The 13366-nt window shown below is 33.0% G+C and overlaps 1 long non-coding RNA gene across 6 annotated transcripts in view; it reads left to right on the top strand.

Moving 5' to 3' along the window:
• The window catches only part of LOC116653488 (uncharacterized), a 49101-nt gene that overhangs the window by 15174 nt on the left and 20561 nt on the right, over nucleotides 1-13366 (top strand). For 3 of the 6 annotated variants that reach the window (XR_004307404.2, XR_004307402.2, XR_014947209.1), the window contains exon 4: nucleotides 8468-8555. The exons of the other annotated variants lie outside the window; for them this stretch is intronic. This is a non-coding gene — a long non-coding RNA (uncharacterized LOC116653488). The remainder of the gene's footprint in view (nucleotides 1-8467; nucleotides 8556-13366) is intronic. 6 annotated transcript variants of the gene reach the window in all.

The following is a 13366-nucleotide window of genomic DNA, read 5'->3' as shown; positions in this document are numbered from 1 at the left end:
ATTTCCTAACTGGAATCCATGTGTACAGCAGTGGTTTGTGAGTGGCAGGAAATATGGTGGCAAGATGATAGGGATAGACAGATTTGGTTTTCTAAACTATATTAAGTATAATATATAAAATATATTAAGGTGGTTTGGACTAGTGCAGCATGAGCAAAAGACTCTGAAAAATACTCACCTAAATCAAGGTTGCACAGCTGGTTACTGGAAGAATTGGGAGTTATGTGTACTTAGAGCTGAGGAATCAACAAGAGTATTAAGCTTTAGAAACTAACACAAACAAAACAGATACTTTGTTACTTATAATTTCTCCAGGAAGTAAAACATTTGAAAACACAGATAAAATGAAAAATCTAATCAGAAATCATCAAAATGTTTGCAAGTAATTGCTTACTATTAATCTTGATGTAGTCCATAGTCTAATCAACTATTCAATTTTATCAGCCTTTTTTTAATCCAGTGAGATCAAAGAAAAGTTAGTGAGACAAATATCCATTAAAAGACTTTTTAACCTTGCACCTCAAAGCTACATTTTATAAAAAATAGCAATGTATTTTCTGATCAATATATTCTTTCAGTAAATAATACATAAATTACATTTTAAATTACAAAAGAACAATCTGTGCCTATTTGAAATTCAGAAAACACACAGATTATGTTTTCAGGTGGCAAAAGCTCCAGGGTTCCCTGGCTGTCTTTTGTGTTACACAGTCTTGAAGAGTGCTAAGGGCTGGCAGATGCTTATCAAACATTCATGTAAACACCGATATCAAAGCTATTGTTTTCTGCTACTGGCTCCTTACAGAGGTCAGCATGGAATATAATTAAAGGAAAGCCATAGACAGGAACATCATGCCATGAGCTTCTGTAAGATTAGAGGACTTGCTGTTCTCTCCAATAAACAATGAGAGTGCAAGTGAAGAAAAAGATTCAGAAATTAAGGATTAAGGGTAGAATTTTTGAAAATGCTTATGTTCTTTTTAGAACATATCTGATTAAAACACAATTTCTCCCAAGCTACTTACATTCTATATTTCTCCTTCAAAATAGGATGTTTAAATTAAAAAATCACCTTGCACTTCAGTATCTGACTGTAGGCATGTGGATTATACTTTTCAATTTTTATTTATTTTTTTTGTTTTTGTATGTCAAAAGATAGGCGATGAAGAATAAAGGAAGGGATAATTACTAAGGCATTGAAGCCACTTGCAAAGCCCATTTATGTACTTTAGATTTAGAACAACAGAAGGGCTCTCTCAGTGCACAGGAAGGCACTATAAATGTTCTCTGTTTAGTAGCAGAAATAGTAGTACCACTACTAAGTAAGTCCAAGGAAAAGTAACTTCTGTTCTCAGATGAAAACTGGATGAGCTGTCCAGGCAAACCAGGCATTTGAAATTGTCTAGAAGGAGCATTTGCCTTGAAATTCCTAGAGTCCAGTATCCTGTGTGTCTTTTTGTGCTGAGAATTTCACAATTCCAGAATTTTCATGTGAAAGAGGAAGATATATGACTGAAAGAATTGTCTGGTATACCGCAATATTATACACAATGTCCACATGAATCTAACAGTATTCACAGCTACTGCTTACTAAATACATGTTTCAGTTCTCAGGCTTTAACTATCCTTGTAGTTAAAGTCATTCAGAATTTAGTTGACATCCCTATTGGACTAGCCAGTTAGTTATAAAATAATTCAGGAGTGGATTTAATGTAAAATAGATTTTTGAAATAGTCACCTGAACTCTTTCTTTGACTTTAGTGACTTTTGAATAAAATCACTTTCATATTTTTCTGAATATATGTAAACAGAGATAGGTGGATTTCAGAATCAGGCCAAAGAGAAAACAATGGCAGTCTTTGTAGATTCATTTTGTCTTTTTTTTTTCCTCTTTTGCAGTGTATTATTTAAAATTCTTTATTTTTGCTTCTTTGATTTGATCATTAAATTATGACTTTTTTTCTTTGTATATTAATTCTGTGTGGTAACATTTGTAAATTTTATACAGCCATCCTATAAATACAACATCCATAGGCAAGCACTGCTGGCATTCGTTGAGGTTACAGTAATTTCATTTGTGTCTGACCCAACATTGCTCAGAGCTGCAAAGGTAATCTTTTCAGTATTTCAGCAGTTCTGTGTTATAGGCTTCACCCTTCACTGCACAAACATTTATCCTACTCTCTGAAATGACAAACCTTGTTGAAGGGGCATAGTGGTAAATTAAACAATATATTCCCACATTACTACTCTTATAATAAAAAACTTTTTTTCTTATATCCAATCTAAATCTCCCTTCTGTTAGTTCAAAACCATTTCCCTTTGTCCCGTCACAACAGATCCAGATGAAGAATCTGTCCCCTTCTTTCTTACCAAATACTGAAAGCCTAATAATTGGGTCTTCCTGGAGCCTTTTCCAGGCTGAACAGCCTGAGCTCTCAGCCTATCCTCATAAGGGAGGTATTCTATCTCTTCGATCATTTTTGTGTCTCTACTCTGAATGTGCCAGTACAGGTCTATATCTCTCCTGTACCGAGGACTCCACATCTGGTTGCAGCACTCCACATGAGTATAGTACTCCAGGATTAAGATACTTGTAAATACTTACCTGTAAAATTGGATTTGTGTTACTTTAGAAGATGTTACAGTAGATGGCAGACAGCAAGGCCTGCAATATGTAAATGAGCATGTTTCATATGATGAACAGCAGTACTTCCAAAAATACATTATTGTTATATTCCCCAACACTGCTGCTCAGAGTCACGCTCCAGTGAATTGTAATGATTTCATCACTTAGTAGAAGTTGTTTTCAAAGCTACTGTGAAGTGCAAGTTAAAACACTAACAGCAAGATTGTTTATTTTTGAAGTCCTTTTCAATTTTTTGGTAATAGTGTAATAACTCCTGTTTATGTATATAGGCAAAATATAAACCCCCAAGTTCCCACTCTTAGTCATGGCTTTTTTGCTGTGTATTTGCTGCCACAGCTACATTTTTCATATTGAAACTAAATGAAAATAGACAATTCATTATGTATCTGTAAGTTAGAAGTTTGAAGATGACATTAGTCTTAAAGTATCTGTTTCAGTATCTGTGTATACTTTTTATTCACTTTCTGAATAATAGGTTAGAAAATTCCAAACTCTCTTATGTCTCCATAAGTATTGACAGAACTACTGATAACAATAGTCACTGATCAGTCTGATGTGGATCCAAGTATTTGGTGTATCTTTATAAAGTTTTAGATGTAGAATTTGTGCAAGTATTTCACTCACTTTCTTTTATTTATGCCAGTGATTTAATAATTTAGAAATAATATCATCAAGTAATATTAGTTCTTGTGTAACTGTGGTTTTCAAAAATTCTTTTTAATTGGAAAACACTGCTTGCCTACTAAAAATTGCAGACATATTTCTTGGAAATTGCAAACATAAAGCTAGATGTGCAAATTTTCATTTGTGGGGTAAAGTGAAAAGGAAATTAAATCATATGAAATTAAATCAAATGACAACATAGTTGTCAGTTGGATTAGCAGAACTCCATAAAATGCACACAGTGAATGCTGCCTCTTTAGTAGATACTTCCCATCAAACTATCTTTCTGAATTCTTTAGAACAAATCCTGGGTATTATATAGGATATAGGATTTTCATTTACATGTCATATATGGCAGGCTTTCTGCTCTATTTATTATTCACATAGCATTTCATTGTCTTATTATGGGACAACAGAACTCATTAAAATATGTATAAATGTGTTAAGGCAGTCAAGAGAAGAAAGGTCAGATAACTTGCAAAGAAAGATGGAATTCTGGAACTGTTTAAGGAGTAAAAGAATAAGATGAAGATAGGTCCATAAATTTTGGAATGTAAAAAAAGTCAACATTTTATTCCCAGTTGGAAAGATCTAATTCCAGTTCATCGCTTTCTCCAAGAAACTTACAAAGAAGATTACACAAAATTATAAATAACTGTCAAGGATAAATGGACATTAGATTTTCATTAAATTTAGTCTCTTCTCTGGGTATCTCCTTTGCTTTTTCTCAGTTGCTTTTTTGGCAGTTCAATCAAAATCAGCATATGATCATACCAATAACTGATACTGTATGGATTAAAAAACAAAGAGATAAAATGACTGTGAGTAATACACAGTTTTAAGTATCTGAGATCAATGGACTGATTATTATGTATTTCAGTAGTGAATTTATTCCTTCTTGAAAAAAGGAGTCAAGCAGTGAAATAGTATTTCTGAATTAAGAAACACAAGAAATCCCTCTGTTATTATTTTAATGAAGACTTCACTTCAATTAGAATTGTTCAGAATTTATGCACTGAGTTCACTACAGCAAAAAATAGTTGAAAGCTGTAATTGGACACTAGAAACTTCAGTTTCCCCTTTTATAAACTTAAGACGTCTTGATCTGGTAACCTAGATGAAGCAGACTTGTTGCTCAGGGACTGAGTTTGCCTTCCCTTCAGGTTCTCAGCAGAATATTTACAACATTGCAGATTTTTTGGTTGTATTTTATGAGGCATATTCTGCTAGTTATGGATGCTTTTTTTTATTTTGAAAGCAAAGAAGCTAGTACAGTACATTTAACAGAGTCTGTTGTCAACTATTGATATTTATGCAGAACTGCAGCAAAGTATTTTGATGACATTGAATGCGAATCATTTACAGCAAAGTCTAAATGTAAACAAAATACAGATGACAAGATGACAAGGTACAAGATGACATACACATTTGCTGCGTGAGCGCTCACCAATAATTATAAATGAAAATGTACTCTTTATAATGGCTTATGCAAAATGGCATATACTCTTATGAGCTAAGCAAAGAGAAATGCTGACAACTGTAACACTGCCGCACTGCTTTTCTTCTTTCTATACAGATAATTCCAAAAGCATTTTTCTTTCTTATATTTTTTCTTATAAAATAGCATCTAATTACATTGATTAGAGAATGTAGCTGTTTCCTATGTATGTTTCACTTTCAACATCCAATGAGGCTGCTACTATAGAATTTTTTTTTTTAAGAGGACAATACTCATTTTTCAAGCAAGACAATCTTATTAAAGAAACAGTATCTCTTCATAAAAAGCTTAAATCAGAAGAAAGTCTATGTGAAGCTGATTTTTTTTCTTGTGTTGCTCAAAACAGCCCCTATGATCTTTTTCCTTTTTAAGTGATTATTTATCCTGTAGATAATGGGACAGAGAAACTGGGTTCCACTTAGCTACTGAAGACTGAGAATTTCAGTCAAGGTCTTAAAATCAGAGGTCCTCTTTGTTGTGCATGCATAAAAGGTCTGAACAGTAAATCAACAGGAACCTTTCCTACTGATATCTGTTTATCCCACAGTACTTGTCTTAAAATTTATGGTTTAATGTCATCTCTTCAAGCACAAGTTTTCTTCTCTGTTCCTCCTGTAGTTTCTGGCAAAATATTTTCAGCAAAAAGCTGATACGTGGCATGTATTCTTGTTTACAGTGTGTTGCATGAATGTTTAGACCTCTTTTATAACCTTAAAACTCTACTTGTTCTTAATCTAAGCTTCATCTGTCCTTGGTGGTATAGTCACCTTCAAGAAGAGTAAATTTCAGTGGTGTTCTGAAATTCTAACATTAACTTTTGTATGCCAAGGAAATTGAAAAGTTGGGGAACAGGGAGTGACATTTTGACATATGACATGCTGGAATAGTCTCAAAAATTTTGATGCACATAGTATTGAAGAATATCAGTAAAATAAAGTGAGGAAAGCAGTGTGAAAGCATCATAAAGAGAAAAAAGTAGAGATATGTCATGAATGTGATAAAAAGGGTTAATCTGCTTATTTTTATCAAGAAGATGGGGGAGTGACTCAGTTACAGGGACTGGAGACACTGGCTAGGGAAAAATTATTAAACCTTGCAGAGAGATGCAAAACAAGAACTAGTGGCTAAAAACTGAAACTAGAGAAATTAGAAAAAGATTAGGCAGACCTGCATAGTTGTGTGGTTTTTTTTTGTTTTTGTTTTGTTTTTGTTTGTTTGTTTGTTTCTAAATGAGTCAGTAACCACTGGAACAAGCTACCCAAGGGGGATGTCAGCTTCTTCCTTTCTTAGTAAATCCAGATTAGGCCTGGTTGCCTTTTCAGAAGGTACAGCTTATTCAAAAAGTGATCATGATCTAGCCAAGTAGTAGTCACTGAGTTCAATGTACAAATAATGGGATAAAATATTATAGTGTAGCATAGTGTAATGGTGTTACTTTAAATCTATTGAGCTTAAAAACAAACAAACAAACAAAATCCTGTAACTAGCATGCACTAAGATACATGACATAAATATTATGAAGTGTTTTTCATTCCATTTTTACCATCCTGCAAGTTTCTTTAAATAACACTTTTTTTCAAAGAAGCCTATCTGAGATCTTACAAGTGAATATGCCATTGACAAGGAAAGTTTGTTTTCAGTTGCAGATATCTGCTCTAAACTGAAGAAAAGCATTATCTAACGGGCTATTTCAAAGCTGAACATTTGCAGATTCTGATGGAAAGTACTAGTTTATCTAAACAAGATATTAAGAACTCATGATGTACATACATTGTGAAATGAGCAGTTTTCTTGCACAGAATTGCTGGACATTAGAATGATTAATCAATATTAGTCAGTGCAGCATGTAAACAATTACATTTATTCACCAGGAGTTAACATGCATGACAGCCAGCAGTCTGTGAACAAGGGTTACTAGGGTGACCTTATACTCATTCATATGTAGCACTGTGCTGAACTTCTACCTATTTATTTACTACTAAGTTCTTTACTGATGTTATCCTTCAGTAAGAGACAGTTGAAAGATTATAACATTAAATCCTAGAAAAAATATAAATAAAATTAAATGTCGAAGGAAAAGAGCCCATGACACTTTTCATGTTGATTGTTAACAGTTATTGTTTTAACTGTTATTTTATGTCAGTTTAGTCCTTCTTTCAAATTTTAATAGCTTCTAAGAACAAAATTTAAACTTGCATTAAATAGTTTTGTCACTGACAACCTATACTCTTTAAGATGCTAAGTAGCAATCGCTATTATTTTCCTAATGTAATGCACAACAAACAAGTTTTCATCTTGTACTCCTTTACTTATTTGCAAAGGGTGTGACCATTTTAACCCAACTATTCACAACGATGTTCTCTGTTCTGCTATGTGCTACAGTACTGTAAAACTGGTCATTAAAGTACTGAAATCAGTAAATTATTGGATCTACTCAATTACCTGGTGTGAGAACCCTTGACATCAATATATTTGAAACAAATTGATTAGTTCTATCCTATTAAATGCCTGTGTATTCATTACCACACAAAGCCAGATTCTTAGGCCTTTCATGCGTCAAATAGGACAGAAAGCTTAGATTTCTATGCATCCCTGTATGTATATTGCAGGGAGCTTTCCATCCATTATGAAAATTGCTGTCTATTTGAATACGTACTGTGCTGAATGTCATCATGACTGCCTGCATCTAAGTTACTACACTGAAATATCCCACTCAGAGCATTTTTAATGAAACATTACTCTTCTTGTTTTATAACATTAGCTAGTTGTTTGATATTCATAATATGGTGCAATATATCAGCCTCTCTCTTCAACATTCTCCATATATGCATTTTTATGTAACGTATATGAAATGGGTTTATATTTTATTTCTGCTCTCTCTGTGTTAACGCTGTTGAAGCCTGTCTGTACCACTCTTAAGTGGTATCTGTAAAGGACCTTAATGTCTTCCATCTTGACCTGTATTATGGAGATTCTTTTATACTACAGGAATGTAATTTATTCTTAGACACTATCCAATAATTTGTGGCTGGATACCACCATGCGCTTTCGTAAAAGACTTGCAGTGCTGAGAGAAATTTGTTATGTGCTCATAGGGAAGTGTAGCAGGCTGACTGTTCCTGAAAAAAAAGGGCTCTTGACTTTCAACTAGGCAGAAAGCTTTGCAAGTTCAAACTTGCAGCAATACAGCACATCTCAGACTCACTCCTTTCTGAACCATGAACCAGAGAGCTTCACTAGCTGTTTTTTTTTTCTTTTTCTTTTTCTTTTTCTTTTTCTTTTTCTTTTTCTTTTTCTTTTTCTTTTTCTTTTTCTTTTTCTTTTTCTTTTTCTTTTTCTTTTTCTTTTTCTTTTTCTTTTTCTTTTTCTTTTTCTTTCTTTCTTTCTTTCTTTCTTTCTTTCTTTCTTTCTTTCTTTCTTTCTTTCTTTCTTTCTTTCTTTCTTTCTTTCTTTCTTTCTTTCTTTCTTTCTTTCTTTCTTTCTTTCTTTCTTTCTTTCTTTCTTTCTTTCTTTCTTTCTTTCTTTCTTCCTTCCTTCCTTCCTTCCTTCCTTCCTTCCTTCCTTCCTTCCTTTCTTCCTTTCTTCCTTTCTTCCTTTCTTCCTTTCTTCCTTTCTTTCTTTCTTTCTTCCTTTCATTTCCCCTTTATTTTTTTTAGGTCTCTGAATAGCACCCAGAAGATGGAAAGTATCTGCTTTTGAGTTGAAACCGGTACATTTTTGGAGAACATACTGTAGTGCAGGAAGGTGAAACTGCTGTTGAGATGAGACTTCTCAGTCTTTAGCTACTGTGATCATTTTGGGATGAAATAATTACTATTTCAGCTGTATTTTCCTATTTTCTCAGCATGGTACAAGTGTTAAAATGTTTATAAATGTATTTTACTTTGGGTGAAAAATCCACAATTTGGATGTTCATTGTATACATCTGGGAAGTGATGGTCCTGTGGTGACCTGTAGAGAATTAGCTGTCACATTTGGGCTCCAAGTCCTGCAGAACAATAACTTGTGAGAGCTGGTAAGACAGGACTGAGGAAGCAGAAACCTTACTGTGGGGAGTTCATCTCTGGTCTGTCTGACAGTCTTGATCCAGCTACCCCACAGAGCAGGCAGCAGGACTACATGATATTATAGCCTAGTTAATAAGGAATAATGATTCTACTGCTATTTTTTGGAAGCTAGCTCAGGAGTCTCTGCATAGTACTACACTACTGTGTACATATTTCCTAAGAGCAGTAAGGCAGATATAATAACATAGTTACATAGCTTTAAGTGTATGTATTTGAAACATGACCTAAAGTGTAGTATGCTTTAGGAAATGTTTTGACTGAATGTTATCCCACTGATAAACATCTATTGCTCAAACCGAAGCCTTTTCTGAATATGGATTATTTTCAATATATTTCCAGTGGAAATATGTTTTACTATACATTTTATCTTCCCATTTTGTTACCTCTCCAAGAAAAAAATCCTTCATCCAGCTTGTCAAAGCCCATATAGAGTTTCACTGGAAATAATTGAAAGCAGGTTTATTTTCCTGTACTGTAAAAACACAACACTGTATTTCCATTTTAATTATTTCTTCTAACTAAAGTAATCTCTAATGGTTGTTGGGATAAAAATTGACATCACAGATCTTGTTGGTAAAAGTTTTACATTATACTGTTCCGGAGTTCGTTTTCACCCAGATTTATTAAATAAATACCATAGAATCATTTGAATGGACATTTAAAAGTCATCTACTCCAACTCCTCTGCAATTATCAGGGGCACCTACAAATAGATGAGGTTACTCAGGGCCCCTTCCATCCTGACCCTGAATATCTCCAAGGACAGGGCATCCACCACCTTAATTGGCAATTTATTCCAGTGATTCACTGCCCATATTGTAAGAAACTTTTTTCTTATATGCTAGCTAAATCTCCCCTTTCTTAATTTGAAATCATTTCCCATTGTCCTATCACAACAGGATCACCTCCCTTGACTTGCTGACCATGTTTCTTTTGATGCAGCCCAGGATACAATTGGCTTTCTGGGCTACAAAGGCACGTTTCTGCCTCATGTACATCTTACCATCCACCAGTACTCAGCAGGGCCACACTCAATCCTTTTGTCTCCCAGCTTGTATTGACAATAGGGATTGCCGCGCTCCAGGTTCAAGGACTTGCACTTCTCTTTGTTTAAGCTCATGAGTTTCTCCTCTGCTCACTGCTTGACCCTGTCCAGGTCTCTATCACAAGATTCTCTATGTTTTTTTTTTTTATTTTTTAATTTTAGCATATTGATCAATATATATTTCTCCCAAAGTGGTATACATTTTGTTAAGCAGTGATGATGGGAAGAAAAATATCTTTCACTATATTTTTACAATTGTATCCTGACCCCCATACTCTTCATTCCTCAACTTGAATAATTATTTCAAATTGACAGTTTCACTACGGACTCAATGAAATACTTTTTTTTTTTTTTTTTTTTTTCCAAAAGAAGAACTAGATTTGTTATAGGTTAAAGCTTTTTGAACTGAGAAAATTAAACTCCATATGTGTAACAGCTGAGTAACCAAAAAATCAATTTGGAATTACAGTACTTTTTAGGTTATTTTTTTAGAATGTTTGTTTTCTCTTCACTGGAGACTATTAGCTCAATGAAGATGTTAGTTTGAAACAGTTATGAGAATAGGTATAATTGAGGCTATATTTATTTAAATATCTTCACTTGCCTGTAAAAGTTTTGTTTAACTAGCATTATTGAGGTATTCCATATAACACTTGTAGATGTGAATGCTGGTTTTGAAAAGACCATCAATACATTTGAGCAAGATCAGTGGGAAACTGCATTTATTTATTTCAGTGATAAGTCAGGTATAGATCTGAAATTTGATCATGCATCACTTTAAAGTATATTGTGGCAAACCTTCCAGCTGTATAAATTGGCGACAGTGTTCACTTTCCCCTTTTTAAACTTTTGGAAATATTTTGTGGGAGAAATTGAATAAATTACTGACAAGCTGTTGACACCTTTTAAAATACCCTTTAAAAATTGCATTTTCTTTTACAATTTAAATTAACAGTAAGATTATTCTTTCTATTGCTGTTAGTAGATTTGACAGTGACAGTTTTAGCTGAACATTGGACAGTATTTTTAAATTTCAGCAAAAATATTAACAATTCTTTGAAAAGGGAGAAAACTTTGTTTTTTGTTTTTTTCCCCTTATCTTCACAAAACAAGTCTTTTTCTTTTTCTTTTTCTTTTTCTTTTTCTTTTTCTTTTTCTTTTTCTTTTTCTTTTTCTTTTTCTTTTTCTTTTTCTTTTTCTTTTTCTTTTTCTTTTCTTTTTCTTTTTCTTTTTCTTTTTCTTTTTTTCTTTTTCTTTTTCTTTTTCTTTTTCTTTTTCTTTTTCTTTTTCTTTTTCTTTTTCTTTTTCTTTTTCTTTTTCTTTTTCTCTTTCTTTTTTTTTTTTTTTTCTTTTTTTTCTTTTTCTTTTTCTTTTTCTTCATTTTGTTGTGCGGTAGCTGTTCAGGGCTGTCCAGAACATGGCTTGTCTTTCACAATGCTGTCACTACTGCTGAAATGTGCCTCCTGATGCTGCATTGTGCTCACGTTCACTTTTGGTTCTCCATAAACTTTAAGCAAGGGTCGATGGATGTCATTATGTGCTATTTTTTTCTGCTTGGAACAAGCATTGAGAAGAAGCACAATCACAGCATGGTGGCCTATTAAATTAATGTTTGTACAGAACATAGCAACATACAATTGGTCTCATATCCTGACTAAGACATATTAAAAGAATAAGAAACCACCTGTTTCCCAGTACTTTTATTTCTGTGGTTGCTGCCTATCTTCCTGCCTGGTTATTTTAGTTTGTGTACCTTTTATCCATATTCTCATGTTTTCTTAAACTGTTTCATAAGCACTTATGCTCCAACATATGGCTGAAACAATTTTGAGGCTCTTGTTTTCCAGTAATGATGGGTTATTTGAAAGAAAACTAATTCCGCACAACATGTCTTACATATGGTTACACCATGGTTAGAAAGGTACTTATGCTTCTACATATAACATCCAATCTGAGCCCTTCATGAAGCATTGCCAGAATGGTATGATTAATGTGATCCAAAATAACTCATTCACCTGGATGATTCATAAATATGATGCCATTTGTCACCTATTTTTTTTTTTTAAAAAAAAGCTTTTTTTTTTTTTCTTTAGTTTTGCTGAAACTTTTTAAAATGTACATCTAAAAATAATGGATAGAACTATGTGATAGTTACTGACATGACAATTTATAAGTAGAATAGGTTACAGAGTAAATCAGGTTTTTCTTTTCATTGTTTACACAGTGTACAATAGTGTGTTATAGTCTGTTTTTTTCATTCTATATTTAGATACTTAGAATACAGCAGCAGGGGAAGAAAACCATAACAACAAACACAATAAGTTTGGCATTCGTAAATCATTTATAATTGTTCATAAAAACTATTTACTATTTATAAGAAAAGCACAACAAACCTGCTAAAGTTATCAGAATTAATTCATAATAATGACTGGTATTTCTAGTAGATTATTCTGCCAGATTTAATTTTGTATTGTGAGACATAATTCAGACAGGCACTAGAGATGTTTGGTTTTGATGGCCTGTGGTAAAGCAGTCCCTATGGGCTTTTAACTGATCATATTATTCAAATATTTAGTGTTTTATATTCTTTACAAATTAGCAGCAAGTTTAATATGCTTGTATATTAATCATTGTTCATGCACATATTTCTAAATTATTTTTGACTTTATATTGAAGTTTTCACTTAAATTCCTTAAGAAAATTTAAGTATTTCATCACATATTATGAAACCTGATTCCAAGTTGTAATTGAAGAATTGGTTTAAAATTTTTTGATGCTGCAGATAAAAATGTGTACATTTCTCAGTTACTAGTGTAATAATATAACATTTGGTATAAACTTCTTTCCTAGACTTGCATCAGGCACTTAATGATTTCCTAATTTGAGATTATAACTGGCTAAAAATTTTCTAGAGAACAGTGAGGATTCAATAAAACTAGATTTCTTTTTCAAATTCTTTCACTATTTGAGATATATAAAAAAAGTTTAGCTTTCACTTTTTCACGATGATAGTTTTAAAAGAAAATGCAAATGCTGAAAATGTTTTTTATGTCTGTTATTCATAGGCATGTTGATCTGTAGTTACATACACGAATATTTATAATAGGCTTTAGTGAAAATCCTGAGTCATGACCTCAAATGGTGATTGAGCACCTGGTGGGAAGGCAGGTTTAACCTAGGGGAGCTCAGGAGCAACTAATGCACCTATACGTAAGCAGCTTCGTTTGGCCGTGCTGCTTTCTCGCCTTCCTCTTTCTGCCTGCTGCTGTCATGTTTGAATGAATCCTCCATCACATTATATATGCTCACTAAATATAAGATATAATTTTTTTGTGGAAGTGGACATTTATCTTAGTATAGGAAGGAAATATACTTCAAAGTCTCAGCATTTCAGTAAAAAATGAAAATCCATGTTTGCTATAGGCTATAGTATTTTTATTTACC

This window comes from Coturnix japonica, chromosome 5 (assembly GCF_054131305.1).
Source record: "Coturnix japonica strain WE chromosome 5, WE-NBRP24, whole genome shotgun sequence".
In the NCBI taxonomy this organism is placed as follows: Eukaryota; Metazoa; Chordata; class Aves; order Galliformes; family Phasianidae; genus Coturnix; species Coturnix japonica.
Note: the sequence above shows the minus strand (reverse complement) of the source record. Positions and strands in the feature narration are given on the sequence as shown.